The sequence below is a fragment of the Panthera uncia genome, chromosome F2 (assembly GCF_023721935.1).
Source record: "Panthera uncia isolate 11264 chromosome F2, Puncia_PCG_1.0, whole genome shotgun sequence".
Lineage (NCBI taxonomy): Eukaryota > Metazoa > Chordata > Mammalia > Carnivora > Felidae > Panthera > Panthera uncia.
Genome location: NC_064812.1, coordinates 8688522 through 8707454, shown reverse-complemented (window position 1 = coordinate 8707454; position 18933 = coordinate 8688522).

Here is an 18933-nt window from a genome sequence, read left to right as displayed (position 1 = left end):
AGGGCTGGATGGAGAAGAGGTGCGAGGTGCAGGGCAGCACGTGTCTGGGTGAGAAGGAGGAAAGGGGCCGTGCGCAGGTCCACACACACTGGAGCCCGGTACCTCCCAGAACGGGTGGTGCTGGGGAAGGGAGAGCCCGTCCGTTTCCACGGGCTCAGCCAAGGGCACACGCAGCACAGTGGCCAAGAGTCCAGACAGACCCGGGCAACGGGACGGGAGGAGGTGGGCACCTCTCCTGCACGCAGCCCCCGCCTGGGGACCTTCTCTGGGCACCCAACCCTACCCGGCCCACACTGGTGTCCAGATTCAGGAGCTCCCACGCGAGGCCCCGCGGGAGAGCTCTCCCGGCATCCTAACCCGGTGAGGGCTCTGAGACAGATGGCAGTCAGGTCTTTGCCTTCCAGCCAAACCCCATACACGACCATCCTCGTAAAACTGACAGATAATGGGACTGTGAGTCCTTCCAGGGGCCCGGTGGGACTTCAATGGAAAAAATGACTATGGATGCTCATATGGAAGAAAAGGTTTGTGACAATTGCCTAGAAAACTTCGAGGAAGCGGAGTTCTGAGGGAAGACTCGCCCTGTCAGATAGGGAAGGATTATCCAAAGGTTCTGTGACTGAAGGAGGAAGATGTCCACCAGGAGGAGACGAAGGGAGGAAGCCGGGGCAGGGAGCTCGGGAGCTCGGCCAAGTCTCCCGGGAACGGGATATCCCATAAAGCCATGTTACAGATGCGCCTGGCTTTTCCATCTCTTTGTTCTTTTCTTCCTTCTACGTGGACAGAGATCAGCCCCTTGTGCTAAGAGAGAGGGGCCACAATTAGTGGGTACTGTCACGCCCCTGCCAGGTGCTCTTTGTGTGTACTCGTAAGACCCTCCTCGGTTCATCCGACAGACGTGTGCCCGCATTTGCTGAGCACCTCCTACAAGTCTCATGGCAATACCGTGAAGCTGGTGTGATCATCCCTCTTTGCGGACGCAGAAACCGAAGGTCAGAGAGATTGGGCGATTTGCCCGAGGTCGCACAGCCGGTGACCAGCAGTGACCGATTTGGAGCCTCCGTCCCGCTCTTTGCGACACAGCCTGCTGCCTCCCTCGGCCGTGTCCTCGTGCAAGAACGAGGAGCTCGCGGTTTCCGCCCCTAGGGTGCTTACAGGGCGAGGGAGGCAGATGACAGCCACCCACGTGTGGGGACGAGAGGTGGCAGAGAGGGGTCGGGGGTAAGCTCTACCGCCGGCGGGTAGAGCAGCTTCCTTGGCCACTCTGGGCCTCGCCGTCTGCTCTTGAAGCCTGGGGCTAACGACCTGGGCCCTCCCTGCTGCTGGGGAGGGACCGCGGGACTGCTCCAGGGGGGCCTCTCCAAAGCCTGCAACTAGGTGGACAAATCCTGTACCGATAAATCCCTGGGCCCGCCTGAGGTCCGTGGTACCCTGTGTACAGGCGAGACCCGCATCCCCTCCCCCGTATAAATGTACGTGGCGCGTGCACAGGTGTGTGTGTGCACGTGCGTTAGACCTCGTGGCTCGTTCGAGGGTGTAAATCGCCGCGGTGTGTGCGCGCGCGCGTGCCTAACGGCGGGGACACGCTGCGCGTGAAACGCAAGTCCGACCTTCGCTTCCAGGACGCGCCGCCGAGCAGGGTGGCCCGGGACGTGGCATATGCCCCGTTGCAAAGTGTGAGAACAGAAACGACAGGCCTTCTTTACGCCTCCCGTCCGTAGCTTGGGCTCCGAGCCAGCGCTTCCAACCCCACCCCAGGCCCCTGCTCAGAGCTGCTGCCTGCGACTTAGACGCTCCCGGCTGCGGCCCCTCCCGCTTGCCGCTTGCCCGGGACGTCGGGGGCCCGAGCGCCGCACAGACGGGCATTTTCCACCCGGCGAGGGCGCTCGGCGAAGCCTGGCCTTCCGGGACCGGCGTGGGAGCAGTGCTCCCAGGAGCCCCAGACCCCGACCGCGGCCTGGGCACTACCTCTGGGGGCCTGTGTGCCGACTCACCTCCCCCAGCTTTTAGAAGAGGCTCCCGCCCCCACGCCAGCAAAGCCGCCACAGGCCGGGAGGCTGCCTTCAGCCCCTTACAGGGATTTTGTGCCTGGGATTCCACCCGGAAACCTCGGCCATCTCTCTGGGCCGCAGGGAGGGGCTGCTGCGCGTTGTGGTTTCCAGATGGGAGCGAGGAAATCGAGACAGCAATGGCCCAGGCTGGGCTTAGCCCCTGAGTGGGGGTGGGAGGCTTGCCGAGCACAGCCAGGAGAGCAAAGGGAGGAAGGAGGTTTGAAGCCGGGAGCATATGATGCCACAGATGCCCAAGAGCGAGACTTCAGCACGTTGTACGTTCAGTCGACGCCACCGGGGCTCCCCACGCCTTGGCAGCGCTGATCGTAATGAAGGCAAACACCCATCAGGCGCTTGCTGGGTCCTGCACGTAGTGTCCTAAGCACTCTGCACACAGCAGGCCACGTCTGTGAAGCAGGCAGCAGCATCCCGGCACAGTCCAACGTGGCCACCGGCCACATGCGGCCACCGAGCACCTGAAACGTGGTTCGTCCCAGCTGAGGGTGTGAAACACACAGCAGCTTTCAAAGATCCGGTGTGAGCACGGGACGTACAGTTCTCCCTGTAATTTTTCTACTGACCCCCACGGTGAAATGAGAATATTTTTCATATATGGGGTTAAAGAAATACTAAGCTAACGCTCACTGATTTCTTGTTAGTTTCCAGCGTGGCTCCTAGAAAATGTAGAATCCCGTAGCCGGCACACATCGTGTTTCACGAGACCGTGTCGGCCGGGCAAGACACAAGGGCACGTAGATGGATTTTCATAGGTGGAAAGGGAAAGATGTCGAGGGCTCTACCCCCGCCCCCCGGCTTTTCCACTGAGCCCATCTCTTCATCTGTGAAAAGACACCATATTCGTACTTGCTTCCACGGGTTATCGAGATGATTAAAGAGTGAAATAGAGACGAAGTACAGAAAGCCGCAGCACCCCCAAGGGGAAGTGGGGAAACGATTCCCTTTCCCAGCTTGAGCTGCGGCGCTGGCTGCAGAGAAGTGCCAGGTCTGAGCAAATGAGCAGGGCTTGATAAAGACTGTAGGCCGGGCCCCGGGTGGGCAAGGAGGGGCAGGCTTCCTGGTGGGTTGCGCTGGGCTCAGCGCTGAGCTGATCTCCTTGAAGCTCCCAAGGTTTTCACATCCTGGCGAGCTTCCCAGGACATTTCAAGGGAGTCAATGAACACATTTGGATTATCACGGAGGAGAGAGAAATGCTAATGACGATGGTGATGATGGTCGAGGCGCCGGGGAATGACGATGCTTGTAGCCGAGACTTAGGCCTTACGACCCCGAGTCCCCTGCTACCGACCATGGTTGTCATAGCCCATCCACTTACTGTTACATGGATGCTGACGGCTTTGCTGGGCACCCAGCTCCTTCCCATTTCCAGAGATGCGGTGAGAAGCTGTGACCTTTGTCCCCACGGTCAAGTATGGCTCACGTGTTGGAGACAAATTTTTACCCCAGCAGACGGGATTGCAGTGAGGAATCTGAGGGGAAGCTCAGAAGGCTGCAGGAGAAAAACACCAGTTCCAGGGCTCTGAGCCTGAATTCCTGGGAAGAGGCCCCCAGGTATCGTGCACATTAAATGGCACCTTGGTGATTCTTACGCACAGCTGATTTCAAAAATCATACCTGTCCCTCCTCCAGGCTTGACATTCTGTTAATCTGCCCTCCTGCTCCTCCTCTCTGAGAGAGGCAGGGGGTGGGGGGAGGGAGACAGAAGCAGAGGAGGAGGAACCAGGCCTCTCAAAACGTGAATAATGAATATCCCAGGGGATGCGACACAATCTGAGCCCACCCACCCCAAGGACCCCAGCCTGGAGGCAAGTCCTCCAGGCTTGGGACATCAATGGTGGATCTGCTGAGCCTTGGTGGGGGTAGGAGGGGGCGGTTAAGGAATTGAGAGCCCAGGTCCTAAGCAGAGGAAGAGAGGGGTCCAGCCCAGCCCCTCTGGGAATCCTGCGTTGTGTCTCGTAGGTGAGAGAAAGGGCATGTGCCATGCGGCTGCCCAGGGCAGGAATGCACAAGGGGGTGAAGGCTAGAAGAATAGTCTAAGAGAGCTGGGGCCACCATCCGCCCTTATGTCCCCTCCCAGTGCCTCCATCCATCACTCCTCCCAGCTCTCAGTGGGGGCAAGGCCCTCCCTACGGTACCTCCAGGGGTTTCCTGCGGCCTAGAGGTCTAAGTCCCCACACGGAGCTTGGAGGGAAGAGAATGCAATCAGAATGATCCGGAGTAAACCGTGCAGCTTGCATTTGGAAAGGGGATCATCTTGAGCACCTTACTCAACCTTTTTGAGCCTCTGTTTCCTGTGACACAGGGACTTACTCTCTCTGAATGTCACTGTGCCAGGGAATGAGCTGGGCGGGGGGGGGGGGGGGGACATAGAGCCTGGAGCAGCTTGGTGCTGCCTAAATACCACTTTACTTGCCCCTCTGAGTCTCGCCAAGCCTGCTTTCCAGCGTCATCCTCTGGGACTGCCTTCGCTCACCCCCTCCCCTGCTTCAAAGGCCACGTTCCCAAATACTCGTGTGACCTCACTCCTGTGCGCATGCCCCTGCTGTTCCTTCTGCCTAAAATGCCTTTCCCCCTCTTCCGTGTTCTTGCCCAGGTGGGAGGAAACACGTCATTCAACAGGAGCTCTCTGCGGGCCTGGCCCCACGTACGAGCCACCCTTCCTCACGCTCCTTCCTCCCGCAAGGACAGACCCCCGGGCCTTGGCATGTGCCGTGCCCTACCCCCCGGCCTTGCTCAGGCTTTCTCCCTTCTAGACCTGCAACTTTCCCTGCTCAGCTCGGCTGTCTCCGTGGGTACACATTATAGGGGCCTAATGCATGCCTGTTGGTTGAATGAATGAATGAAGAAAACCAGAAGGGCGGGGCAGGCTGTGTATAGAGGGGACAGGGAGGCAGGGAAGGCACGAAACTGAACTTTCTGGTGGAGGTTTTGTGCTAGGGAAGCAAGGAAGGGACCTGACAAGAGGGCCTGGGCCTGACCACTAAGGGGGCTGAAGGGTGGACTCACTTCCTGGGCACAGAACCGCCGCTTCCCAGCTGCGCCTCAGGCTTTCATCTGTAAAATGGACTTGAAAAAGCCCGGCCCACAGAGCCCTCGTGGCTGGAGAGAGAAGGCAGGGTAGGTACCGAGCACGTGCAGAGGACGAGGTTGGGGGGCCACCAATGGGGCAGCGAACATCCAGGTGTTCTGGCACTGGCGGGGGGGGAGACAAGGCCCCGTGGAGAGTCCCTGAACAGCCATGTGGGTGCCACATGGATGGGCCTCAGCCGCCTATCCATCCTTCTTGCTGCTGCCCTGTAATCCTGCAGCCTACATGTGCATGTGCACACGCACGCACACAGACATAGGCATACACACACATAGAGACAGGCATACGTGAATGCACACACAGGCATACGCACACACAAAGGCACAGGCACACCTAAGTGCACACACACACAGATATATGTGCACACACATGCACAGAGGCATATACACACACATAGAGACACGGGAATACACACATGCACACACACACAGACATATGCACACACACGCACACCTGCTGACTTCCTGAAGAGCTGCTTCTGGCCCCTGTACTCCAAGGAGTTGTGTCCTGACCCTTGCAAATTTCTGCTCTTAAACAATCGGAAGCATCACCCCGTGTTGGACCCTCACCGTGAGCCGGGGCCCCCCACGCCTCGTTTAGTCCACAGGAGAGCTCTCCGTGGTAGGAGCTGTTATTGCCCCCGCTTTACAGAGGAGGAAACCGAGGCAGAGTTTTACCGATTCCCCATGCCATCCGAGCTTCAAAACCCCCACCTTATTCCCTGTGCGGGGCCGGCGGGACCTGCTCCCAGGGGTGACCTTGTGTGCCAGCCCCTCGCCCGTGTCTGTCCTCCCAGCCTGAGTGGGGACCCAATGCAGGAGGACGGAAGGGAGCTGAGGTCAGGCTCCGGATGCTGGAGGGAGGAACCACCTTATCAGAGGCCCGGCTCAGCCAGCCAAGCGCATTGGAAGGCTCTAGAGGGTTGCCTCATCCCAACCTGCCCTGTGTGTGTGTGTGTGTGGTGGGGGGGGGAGGCAGGTGCTCATCCAAGGCCACGAGTCTCAGCCCAGGGCTGGAACCCAGGGCGTCCCACCTCCAGGTATGGGCCTAGGAGCTGAAGACGCCACTCCCCGCCCCATCAGGCAGAAACTCCCTCTTCCCTGGAACAGGTCTGACCTCAACAGATGGTAGTTTCTTCCACCCTTGTCCGTGTTGGCTATGGCTCCAGGGCCGGCCCCCTCCCTGCTCACCCCATGGCCACCGTCACTTCCAGGCCTGGAGCATGGAAGGCTCTCAGTTCCTTTGGGGGAATCACATGAACTGGAAATTGGGCAAGAGAAGGGTCCCTTAGAGGTCTGTGGAGGATTGTGAGACCCAGAGTCAGAAGAAGTGAGTGCGTAATTTTCTTTCCGTGTCTCTTAACCTCTGTGGGCCTCAGTTTCCCCGTCTGTCAAATGGAGACCGTGAGGGCTGATCTCACAGGGTTGTTTGGATCATCACCTGACACCGTGGGGTGGCTGACTCAGGAAAGACCCCTCCTTCCCCCGGGGGACGCACATGTCCCAGGCATGGCCCTTAAGGTCCTCTGACTGTGGCCCCAGCCTACCATCTCCATAGCTCTGAACCCTAAACCCCAGTATTGACCCCTGGTCATTCCTGTGCCACATCGCTGCCACCCGCATGGCCTTATTCCTGCTCTTCCTCAGCTTTGATGTTCTCTCTGCCCTCCCGGTCAATTCTCGCTCATCCTTGAGGACACAATGCAAAGAACGCCTCCTCCAAGAAGCACTCCTTGCTCCCATGCCCCTGCCCCTGGCCTTCTTATCATGTTCTCCTAGCCCTTATTTAGAGTCTGCTGAGGCCCTGTGCAGCTTGGCCCTTGGGTTCAAATCCCAACTCTGCCATTTGCTAGTGGCCTTGGGCAAATTATCCGACCTTTTTGTAGTTCAGTTCACTCCTCTGTAAATTGGGGAAGATGATTGTAAAAGCAGCCCGCCTCTTAGGGTTATCGCAAGGATTAAATGATTTACGTAAGGTGTAAATGAATAAAAGAGGCATAAAAGGCGAAACGCAGAATCCCATGTAGACCTTGCGTTGATCTTGATTCAGAGAAACCATCTGATTAAAGAAAAAAAAAAAAACCTTGGAGATAATCAGTGCAATTTGAATAAGGACTAAGGACTCGTGGTTGAAGTTGGTAACAGGTGAGAGAGCCCATATGGCTCTCCCGACTTTGGTAAATGCATACACATGTCTCCAGCAAAGAATGAATGGGTTCTGTAAAAGTTTTTTATGTTTATTTATTTTTGAGAGAGAGAGAGAGAGAGAGACAGGGCATGAGCAAGGGAGGGGCAGAGAGCGAGGGAGACACAGAATCCGAAACAGGCTCCAGGCTCTGAGCCATCAGCACAGAGCCCGATGCAGGGCTCGAACCCACGAACCGCGAGATCGTGACCTGAGCCGAAGTCGGACGCTCAACCGACTGAGCCACCCAGGCGCCCCAAGAACGAACAGGTTTTGAACTTGTTAACATGAATAGTGCTGATACGAACGCCTGCCCCCGACATGTGTGCCACCAAGGGTTAGCGGTCATTAACAGTACTGTCACTCTGTCCCAGAAGACAGCAAACGCTTCCTATAAAAGATCAGATGGTAAATATTCTAGGCTTTGTGGGCTATAAGGTCTCCGTGGAGTATTGCTCTTTCTTTTTGTTGTTGTGTTTTACAACTTTTTTAAAAAAAAATGTGAAATCCACTCATTCCCCCTTACAAATCGCAACGGGCCAGATGTGGTCAATGGATTGAAGTTTCCAACCATTGTTGTATAATGCAGTTACCCTTTCTATATTCCTGTCTCCTCAGAAGGCTGGGGGTTCCCTGAGGCTTTGTACTTGGAATTTAGGAGATGTTTCATATGTGTTTGATGAAAGAATGAATGAATGAATGAACGAACAAACGAACACACAAGGGCTTGTTATTTGGAAAGAAGTCTGGCTTCCTGACCCTTCAACCCTGTCATATAAAGTTGAGATCCCCCCCCCAGAAACTCACAAGACTGCATGCTTATACATTTTTTTAAATGTTTATTTATTATTGAAAGAGAGAGAGACAGAGTGTGAGCAGGGAAGGGACAGAGAGCGAGGGAGGCACAGAATCCGAAGCAGGCTGCAGGCTCTGAGCCGTCAGCACAGAGCCAGACGCGGGACTCGAAATCACAAACCGTGAGATCGTGACCTGAGCCGAAGCCGGACGCTCAACCGACTGAGCCACCCAGGCGCCCCAAGACTGCATGCTTATAAAGCCGATTAGCAGAAAATCTCAAAAGATCTTCCACATCCCATGACACGCAGCCTGGCCAATGCCGAGTCAGCCGCGGGGCCTTCTATTCCCTGGAAATCCTGCCATCGGAGCCAGAGACGGGCTTGGAGGGCTCTGGACAGTGCTGGGTCCTCCCACACTCAGGCCAGGTGACGTTAGGGGCTGGGAAACTAAGATCTTTCGAAGACAGGCCTCCCCTGCAGGGCAGCCCCCCTGCCCTGGGAACAGGGGTATAGACCCCTAGGGGTTCTCTCCTACAAGGAGCTCAGGAAATAGGGGTCCCCCACTTACACTATGACTGCCCCATCCGTGGTACCAAATGTGAGAACAATGTGGTGGGGACAGCAGGTGGGCCCAGGCCACAGGGGGCCACATTCTTCTACTCCCCCACCTCAGGGCCCTCTTTTCAGTGAAGGGGTGAACAGAAACTGCTTCCCGGCAACGCAGCCCCTTCCTGAAGCCCCCCCAGAACACGGTTGGGGTCCGCTCACGCCATTTCTGTCTCAAGCCTGCCCCCTTGTGGAGCCTCTGGGTGCAGCCTCCCAAATGCGGCTGAGCCAGGCTGTAGGACCATCCCTTCCAGTGGTCTGGGCACTTGCCCAGGGCAAGCCAGGCAAGTTGCCGGGGACTGAAGAGGCGGGAAGAGACAGCTCATTCCTGAAAACCCCCATGACAGGGGTCCTTGGCAGCTTGGGCTCAACCCAATCACATTCCTCACCACCCTGAGTGGGAGTCTTGAGGCTGTGCCCTTTCCTCTCACCCCAGTTCATCACCGATGACCCACTCTCATCAGACCCAGTCTGGGTCATCAGACCCAGTTCTGTCACCGATGAACCACACTCATTCAGAAGGGGATGGGGTCCACTTGATCATCAAGCAGAAATCTCAGTTCCCTAGGCGCCCCTCCCCGCCACGGCCAGCCTCCCACTTCCTGCCCCCTTGCCTGTTGCCCGGAGTTCTTGGAAAACCGACGTGCGAGTCAAATCAAACACTGACTTGCGCCTGAGGGCTGGAAAACACCCTGAAACCCATAGTTCCTGCTTATCTTTTAAAAAAAAATTCTAACATTTATTTATTTTTGAGAGACAGAGAGACAGCATGAGCCGGGGAGGGGCAGAGAGAGAGGGAGACACAGAATCCGAAACGGGCTCCAGGCTCCGAGCCGTCAGCCCAGAGCCCGACGCGGGGCTCGAACTCACGGAGCGCGAGATCATGAGCTGAGCCGAGGTCGGACGCTTAACCAGCCGAGCCAGCCAGGGGTCTCAGTTCTTCCTCATCTTTAAACAGCATCTCAAAACTGCTTTTGTAGCATTTCTTACAGGGGCTTTCATTTCCCCCCCAAATTTCATCAGGTTAAATGTGTCCGGTAAGTAGTACAATTCAAGGGATCAATCCATTTCTTCCAATCTGCTTAGTGACCACCCTCTTTGTCGGGAGGGCTAAGTGACGCTGCCTTCATCCATTCAGGCAAGCTGTGACGAAATGCCACACGTGGGGGGCTTATAAACAACGGAAGTGTTCGAACGAACATCCGAGGTGGGGGTCGGGAATCTGTATTTTAACAGGGTCCGTGGGCTCGCTGTTCTCTGCTGCATGTAGAACTCCGTGGAAAAGTTGGGATACCTGGGGATCCTGACCGCCCACCCGTGTTTGTTCAAGCCTCCGGGTGGTTCTGACAGGCAGCAAAGTCTGGGAACCACCGTGGGAAGCGCTTCTGTTTGCAGTGGGTGTCTCTGAGCTGTCTGGGGAAGGGGGCAGGGCTTGGGGCCGGCTCCTGTGTGTTCTGGCGAATACGGGGAGAGGCTGCCAAACCCAAAGAAAGTGGGAGCTTGGTAAAAGCCTCAGGGGGTCCCAAAGGCCCAGCCAAGCACCCTGGGGTTCCAGGAAGAGCCTTGGCCCCCAAGGGGAAGTCCTAGAGAGAGGGGGACTGTGGCTTTGGTGGGAATTCAAAGGGAGGCCGGAGGCTTCAAGCACGGAGATTAGAGTCAGACCCTGCAGGTTCAATCCTTCTGCCAGTCGCTGCCCGTGCACCTGGGCAACAGCCTGGCCTCCCTGAGTCTCAGTTTCCCCACCGGTTAAGGGCGTGGAGTGCTTGTTGCACAAAGGGTTGGTATGAGGCTTCACTAACCGAATGCACGGAATGCGCTCAGCACCGTATCTGGCACATTTAATGCCGAAGATGCCTGGCATTAATTATCAAATTCGCCTGCCTGGGCCCCAGGATCGGCTGCGGGCGCCCCTGGCATGGAAGTATAAGGTCTGGGAATTAAGATCCTGGAAAGGCGGCACAGTGAGACCAAGCCCCGCGAGGACAGGGGATCTGAGGGACCCACCGCTCCAGCCCCGTCCAGCACGGGGCCCGCCCTGCTGCAAGTGCCCAGGAAAGATCCTTCCGAAAGGAAACCGTGGGCTTCACGTCTGGCTTCAAATCGGCAGGTGGGTCAAAGAGGAGTTCTAAGGTGCGTCCCAGCTGGAACGCTCAAGGGCCCTTCCGAACGAGTCTGGTCCTAAGCCCGGCTCAGTGTGGTCCCCACCCCCGGCTCGGCAGCAATTATCAGCTCCTGATCTCTCCTGCCCACTCGACCCCAGGACAGTAGCTCGAGCTAGAGTTCATGCAGGAAGCAGGACTTTGAAGGAGGGCGCCAGGCTGCCGGGCCTCAGCTTTGGCAATGACACGGGCGCCGGAGGTCTCCGGGTGCCACGAAGTGCCATCCTGAAGGGAAGGACCCTTCACACGGGGATCCCCACAGCCTCTCCGGGAGCTCCCAGCCTCTGGATATTTGCTTTGGTTAGGTCCGATGGGAGCATGCTCCCAAACACCACGGGAGCTCGGTCTTTCCTGCGGGGGGTGACTGAAGACGGCCGAAGGGCCGGGGGCGCCAGACCTCCGGGTAAGGCAGACCTTAGTTTCATCCTGGATGTGCCCCACCCGCCCCCCAACCCCCCCCCCCCCCGACTAGCTGTGCGGCCTTCACAGCCACTCAGCCTCGCTGAGCCTCCGTTTCCTCTGCTCCGGGGACAATTAGTAGGCCTGCCTTGTGATTTGTTGAGGGAACCATATGACAGGGGGCAGAAGAACCTCTCCACTGAGAGGTGAGCACTCAGTAGATACTAGCTGCGATGTAAGGGTCTGTGTGTGTGCGCATGTGCACGGGGAAATGGACAGTACGTGGCTCCCGCCCTCAAGGGAGGACAGTGTCGTGGGGGCAACGTACATTGACTCTTCCATTCATTCTATTGATAGATGTTTATTGACACCTACTCTATGACAGGCTTTGGAAGGCCTGACACCCTCCTACAGCCCCCAGCCGGGAGGAATGTCCAGATGCTTCTTGATTACCTCCACTGGCAGCGCGCTCACTACCTTACAACTGATTTCCTTCCATTAGAAAATTCTCCACGTACGGTAGTGGGACAAGCACGGACCCAACAGATTTGGGTTTGAGTCAAATTCTACCACTTCCTGCGTGTTAACCATGAACAAGTCCCTTTGCTGACATACACAATGGAGATCGTGGTACCAACCGCTGTGGGGAAGACAAGACAGGCCACAATAACTGAGACCTGGCTCAAGACTGGCCCCTGGCGGCCGCCAGAGCTGTGGTCTGCAATGGAATGGACTGGCTAGGACAAGCCAGAAGCTCTAGCCGAGTGGTGCTTGGGCCCAGAACCTTGGTGGGTGGGGGTATCTAGTCGTAAGAACATCATTGTACAACAGAGAAAACCAAGGCTCAGCAAGTGAACTCCCAGAGTCTCTTGGACAGTATGTTGCAAAGACTAGACGTGGCCCAGGGTGACATTTCTAAAATACACATCTGTGCCGCCGTCTTTCTCCTGCTAACATCCTTCAACAAATCATCGCAGCAGACTCCAGCCAAAAGCCTGAGACCTTAGCCAGGCATTCAAGGCTCTCCTTGATCTTTGTGCCCAGCGACCTCATTGTCATCTATGAGGCGGTGCCCATGTGCTTGCGTCTGGGGCACGGGGAGAATCGTGGGGAGCTGGTTCAGGGTGCGGGCAAGAGGCGGGAGGAGATTGAGGTCTGTTGGCCTCGTAGGTGGTCAGTTAGTGAGAAGAAGGTTGTGTCTCATGCACCCTTGCTTCCTTCGAGTCTTGCACAAAGCCTGGCACGTGGTAGGTGTTCACGAAGCATCTGTTTCCGTAGAATGCGCGAAAGAGTGGATGCACATGTCCCCAACTCAACGGTCCACCCCTGAGGGCAGGAACCACCTGCCACCCCTCTGCTTCCCTGCGTTGCACACACACACACACAGACACACACACACACACACAGAATTTATCATCAGGAGGGGTGTGCAGTCACAAGCCCTGTGGTGTCAATGCTGGACAAGGCAGCAAGGATTCAGGGGGTTTCACACCAAATGCGGGAGTCCTCAGGCCCCCCCATGCACTCCGGGTACCTTCTCCTTTGGACTGAGGGCTAGGAGATTTCCCACCAGCAGATGGCGCCAAGAGCCAAGACTGGGTTAAAGATGCCCAGAGCCCATCCCTGGCAGCCCCACGTCCCCTAACTGGCTTCCCTCAAGGAGCTGTGTGCCCCGGGGCTCCGGGTAGGTACTAAAATGGAGGCTTCCTCCTTCCCTTCCTCCCTCCTTCCCTTCCTTCCTTCCTTCCTTCCCTCCCTCTCTCTCTTCCTTCCTTCCTTCCTTCCTTCCTTCTTTCCTTCCTTCCTTCCTTCCTTCTTTCCTTCCTTCCCTCCCTCTCTCTCTCTTCCTTCCTTCCTTCCTTCCTTCTTTCCTTCCTTCCTTCCGTCCTTCCTTCCTTCCCTTCTTCCTTTCCTTCCTTCCTTCCTTCCTTCCTTCCTTCCTTCTTTCCCCTTCCTTCTTTCTTTCTTTCTTTCCTTCCTTCCTTAACTTGGAGACCCAGGTGACCATATGGAGAAGGGTCCCTGCCAGGTTATAGCCAATCCCACCTCAGCTCAAAGTGAGCCCTATGCTCCCCGCAAGCCCTGTGCCGAGCCCTGTGGGGGTGGGAGAGGATGCCCAACCAAGAAATGCAAAGGAGAAGTCATGCTTTTGAGCATGGGACACCAAAGCCCCTGGGGTCAACAGTCCCCTGTGCACCCAGTCCACTAGGCAACACTTACAAAGCCCTGCTGTGCTCACATTCTAGCAGAGAAGGAGCACCTCGAACATCGTCTGGGGGAGGCATGGAAGGCTTCCTGGAGGACAGGGCTTTTTGTTTCCTCTGCCGTGTGTGCGTGTGCGTGTGCGTGAGTGTGTGTGACCTGAGGGCCTGGGGACGGGTCAGAGACAGTCCCTGAGACAGTTGCTTACGAAGCTCTGAGCCTTCTAGTGTCACAGACAGATGAGGGAAATTCTCTCCACAGAGTCAGAAAGAGGTAAATATGTGTGTGTACCTCCGGTTGGCTTTATTGATGAGGGGGGTTGGGGTTTTATTGTGTCGCACTGTGTTTATGAGGAAAAGCAAGCAGGGGCAGGGAAACGTATGTCCCTCCGGTAGAAAAGGGCACGACTGAGTCCCGAAACCAAACCCAGAGGTGACGAAAGCCTCAAATCAAGGTCTGCCTATTTGATTTTGAAGGGCCCTTTGTTTGTTAAATCGATTTTTGCAGCAACTATTATGTGCCAAAGCCATAACCAAGAGCCCCGCCCATCCAGCACCTCAACCTGGATCATCTCACCTGGCCGCTGGTCCACCCAGCAAGGTGGACTTCACTCCCCTCGACAGAGCCATTTCCTGCCCTTCCAGAGAGCCCCCGGGGCTCCCCTGGGATGCCCGGCACTCTGCATACAGGCTTGCATTGTAATAACTCCCCTCTAATGTCGGTCTCTCCCCTACGCTGTGGGTGCTCCAAAATCAGAGAAGGTTTCAGTTCGTCTTCAAATGCCTCAAACTTGAGAGAGGCTGTGAGCTGGCTCAGCTGGGGGTGGGGGGTGGGGGGTGCAACTACAAGAACCCAGAAGGCAAACGTAAAGGGCATAGAAATACGAGTCACAAGAGTCGTGTGTATCTCAGTCCTGACCCATATTGTGTCACCCTGAACACGTCCGTCTGCCCTTTTGGGTCTCAGTTTCCTCCTCAGGAGAAGGGAGGACGAATCTGTCTGAATCTGTCCACATGTGCTGTTCAAAGGAAGAAATGCAGATCTCTAAGTTCCACAGAGCAAGGCTTCCTGGGTTCGAGATAGAGGGACTGGCCCCGGGGCCTGACCAGCCCCACCTTGGCCCCTCACAGAAGCCCTGGTCCCATCTTTGCTGACCTTGGAATTCTGGAGTCATGGTTGAGAAGTCCTGGATGGGGTCCTCCCCAGCAGGGACCACGCTGGCCTGGGGGTGGGAGAATGGCCAGAAGCTGGCTGCACGCTCTCTGTCCTCAGGCAATTCCCTTTCTCCCGGGGCCTCAGTTTCCTCCCGTATGAAGAGGGAGGGTTCAGGGAAAGAGCCAGAGGAGGTGGGAAGGTGACTGGCTCCCAGAGGTACAGGCGGCTTGAAGCTCCCAAACTCAAAGACACCCCAGAGCCGCCTTCCATTGTGTCCACCTGGGATGGCTTTTGGGACCTGTCCCCGCCCCCCTTCCCGGCTTCCCGGTGTTGTGTCCCTCATATTTTCAGGATGAAGATGAACGTGTGGGCTGGAGGATGGCAAGGGGGCCCTGGAAGCACATGGGTGGGGGGACTCCCCTCTGCAGGCCTGATGCTAGCCACAGGGGCTAACTCCCCTCTGCAGGGGCAGGGAGAGCCAGCCCCCGCACCCCGTAGCCTTTCCCTGGTGCTCAGAGAAAAAATAATGACGATGACAGCAGTAATAATAATAATAATAATAATGTCAGCTGGCTAACACCTGGTGTCAGATATGAGTCACCTGACCCCACAAGCTGCCAAGGACTCAGTGGAGTGAAGAGGGTGGCTCTCTGGGCCGCAGAGGCAAGGCAGTAGGATACGGGCCATGCCTTGCAATCTGACTAATCAGAAGGCATTCACTCCTCAAAGCCTCAGCTCCCCATCCGTGAAATGAGACGGGCTCAGTGCCCTCCCAGGTTATGGGGTGCTCGAGAAGGGAAGGAAACACACATGAGGCTTAGTGGGGCCAGAGTTCTGACATGGAATCTGGGCCCCACCTCCTCCAGCAGGGAGACTGAGGAAATTGGCTTCACTTCTCTGACCCCCTGGCTCCTCAGTCCTTCCTGTTTGCTTTACTGAAGGGAAAGGAGATGTCCGGGTCTCAAAAACAGGGTAGAAAGACATAATTTTACGTATCCATTTTAACACCACGAAGAAGAGAAGGTGCTCGCTAGCCCTTTGGGCTTTGAACCCCTGCCTGGCAGTCCTTTATCTCTGCTGTTCCCCCACAGGCCTTCTCTCCAGCCCCCACGGCCATGGCCATCACCCCAGTGCCACTGGAGGATACATCTTCACACCCCCAGTTCTGCAAGTGGCCATGTGAGTGCCCGCCGTCCCCACCCCGCTGCCCGCTGGGGGTCAGCCTCATCACAGACGGCTGTGAATGCTGTAAAATGTGTGCGCAGCAGCTTGGGGACAACTGCACAGAGGCAGCCATCTGTGACCCCCACCGGGGCCTCTACTGCGATTACAGTGGGGACCGCCCGAGGTACGCAATAGGAGTGTGTGCACGTAAGTGAGACCCTCCCTACCTTCTGGCCAGCCCCCAGCACCCCCAGCTCTAGCCCTCACCCATAGCCCTTTCCCTGGCCAGGCTCCTGTGCCCCCCGCCATTCTAGTCCATGATCAGAGGTCAGAAGCTAGGCCCTTCTTGAGGAGGGAGGGACGCCTGCCTTCCACTTGCCTCCAGAACCTGGCTTCCTGCTCTCTTCTCCAGCTGGGAGTTACATCCATGGCTGACTGGGGGAAGGGAGCCACCAGGAACCTAAGCATGGTTTTGTTCTTTTAGTGGTAGACACTTTGTGGGATGCCTATGCCTCCCAGAGGTACCAAAACCCATCAGAGTTCCAGATGTTCCAGTAATATTCTAAATTTAAATAATATGGTTTTTAAAAATCCACTAACCTTGAAAGAATCAAATCCAGCAGCCTGCAATCATCCCTTTCTATACACCCATGTTCCTTCTGTAACTACAGTCACTTTTAACTTTTTAGCCCTTTCTTCTGGTAGTAATCACTATGTAATATATGTCTTCTCTGGTAACTTAATTGGATTAAAATGCCAATTTTGGATAACCCCTCAATGTTCCTACATGTTAGCTGATGACTTAACTCCTCAATACCACCTGATACATCCCCTATCTTCCAGTATCATTTTCATAATTTTTGGTTATACAATAGTCAGTATTTACAATATTCTGACTAGTAAACAATGTTGCTGAAGCATGAGATACTGTACTTGTTTGAATTTCCTTTCTCATGAAGCTTTTTGGTTTTCCTGGGGTTCTAATTGCCTTTGCTTTTTCTTTACCCTTGGTCTTTATAATATCCTCATGCTGGGGGAAAACAACTGTTTGTTGTTTGTTTGCTCTTCCGGTGCTCTATCATGTCCTTTTTTGTTCCCAGGGACTTCCTTACAAGGACTTTCTGATCTCATGCTTCTACCTGGAATGTAGTCACTTAGCTTGAATCATCTAAGCATTTATCCAAAATACATGACCCAGCATGATGAAAAGAGGTAACTAGGCATCATGACGCAGCAGCCTAACTTCTGAAAAATTACACAAAGCCTCGTAAACCCAAGAACCTCTTTCCTCCCTTAGTGCTGAAGCAAGACTTCTCCATAACTGTGACCCCATATGCACCCAATTACATGTTCACACATAGTACAGGCTCTCATCCTCGGCTAATCTACTGTATCTCCTGAGGCGGGTTGTTGATGAGGGTTATGCACATAATTCCACATCAAACAATCCTACCTGTGCCTCACGGTTAATTATAAGCACCGTCTGCTCTTTTATCATTGGTTCATGCTTCAACTATCATAGCAAGTCATCTGCCTTTAGCTTTCCAAGTAACCACCCTCGATTCTCCCACCCTTCTACTTTTTTTGCCCCCTTTTATTCAGACTCATTATTAGCCCCACAAAACAGTGTGTTTGTTCAAAGAGAACTTGCCGCGCCACCTGCACAGAATCATCTGACGTGTCGGCTAAAAACATTGCCCTTGAGCCCGACCCCCAGACATACTGAGTAGAATTCTCTAGAGGTGAAGGTGGTGTCTACACCTTTAACAAGTTTCCCGGGTGATTCTCATGCATACCCAACTCTGAGACTGCTTACAGAGAGAGACAGTTGCATAGTTTTCTCCCCATACCCAGGTGAGGAAAGCTGGCTGAGCCTTCCTCCGCTAGAATCCCTTCCAGCTATATGAGACTGTCTCATCATTTCTTTCCCCTTTTGGAAGCTGTTATTCCAGGGCATTAAAAAGGGAACTCAGTTCACTGTTATCACTCTAATGTCTAAAGCTGCACTGACATCTTGCTATGTGCCAGGCACCTCATCTTTAGAGACATTGTCTCATGGACCCAGAGAGGGTGCAGGCCCTCAAACTGCCTCTCCTGCCTGCCTTTCCCCCACCAGAGGCCTGGAAAACCGCCTTCCCAATCCACACACACCCCCTATCTCTTTGTATCTCAGGTCCTGCCTTTGCTCACGATAGCCTCTTAACTCCCCCTCACCATGAGCCCCTGTGTATTTCCTCTCCTTTTATCTGGAAAGAAAACTGGTCCACAGATTTTAATAGATATCACACCTGCCAAGGGTTCCCTGGTCGCATCGGTTTGCAGACACTAGAATAAACAATGTTGAACAAGTATACAGAGCTTCTGAGAGGTTTTAAATGTTCACGTCCACTGTAAAATTCCAAAACGGGAGGTACCAGAAGAAACCCTATTTTTGAAACGTAAGTGCACAGGGAATTGTTTTGTCCAGGTAGATGTTAACTACTCACCCACCCCACCACACACACATGCACATTCACAGATACACACATTGCATGCATTCGTGTGTACACACACACACACACACACACACACCTCACTAGTATTCTACCAAACATCTTCCCAGAAATGCTGCCATGGTGTCTGAGTTCATGACCCCCCAAGGCAAGAAAGAGGAGAGGCCGACGTCTGATGGCCATACAGAGGAAGGCACCTCAGGGCGAGAAGAAGAAAGAGAAAGTCCCTTTAAACAGACAGTTTTTTGGCAAATGGTCAACTCAACCTATGGATGGTCCCCAAGACAGGTTAAATCTGTCCATGGAGGTGTGCGTGTAACGAGGCCAAGACAAGGCAGGTCATAACAACAAGCAATCACAACACTGACACATGTAACTCAGAGAAAGGCGGAACTATGGCAAACTAATGAATGCAAGCTTTGGCTACCAGAGGTCACAGCTCCCGGGCACAAGCCACCGTGGCCAGGCAGAAAAGTGAGCTTGGACTTGTCCATGCTGCTCAGTCTTCAAGAGAATCCAAAAATCCGGATTTGTGTATAATTTGTAAATGTTGGTGACATGTTCCAAAAAAAAAATTTTTTTTTAAACACTCTGTGGGCCAAACTAAATACTTCTGTG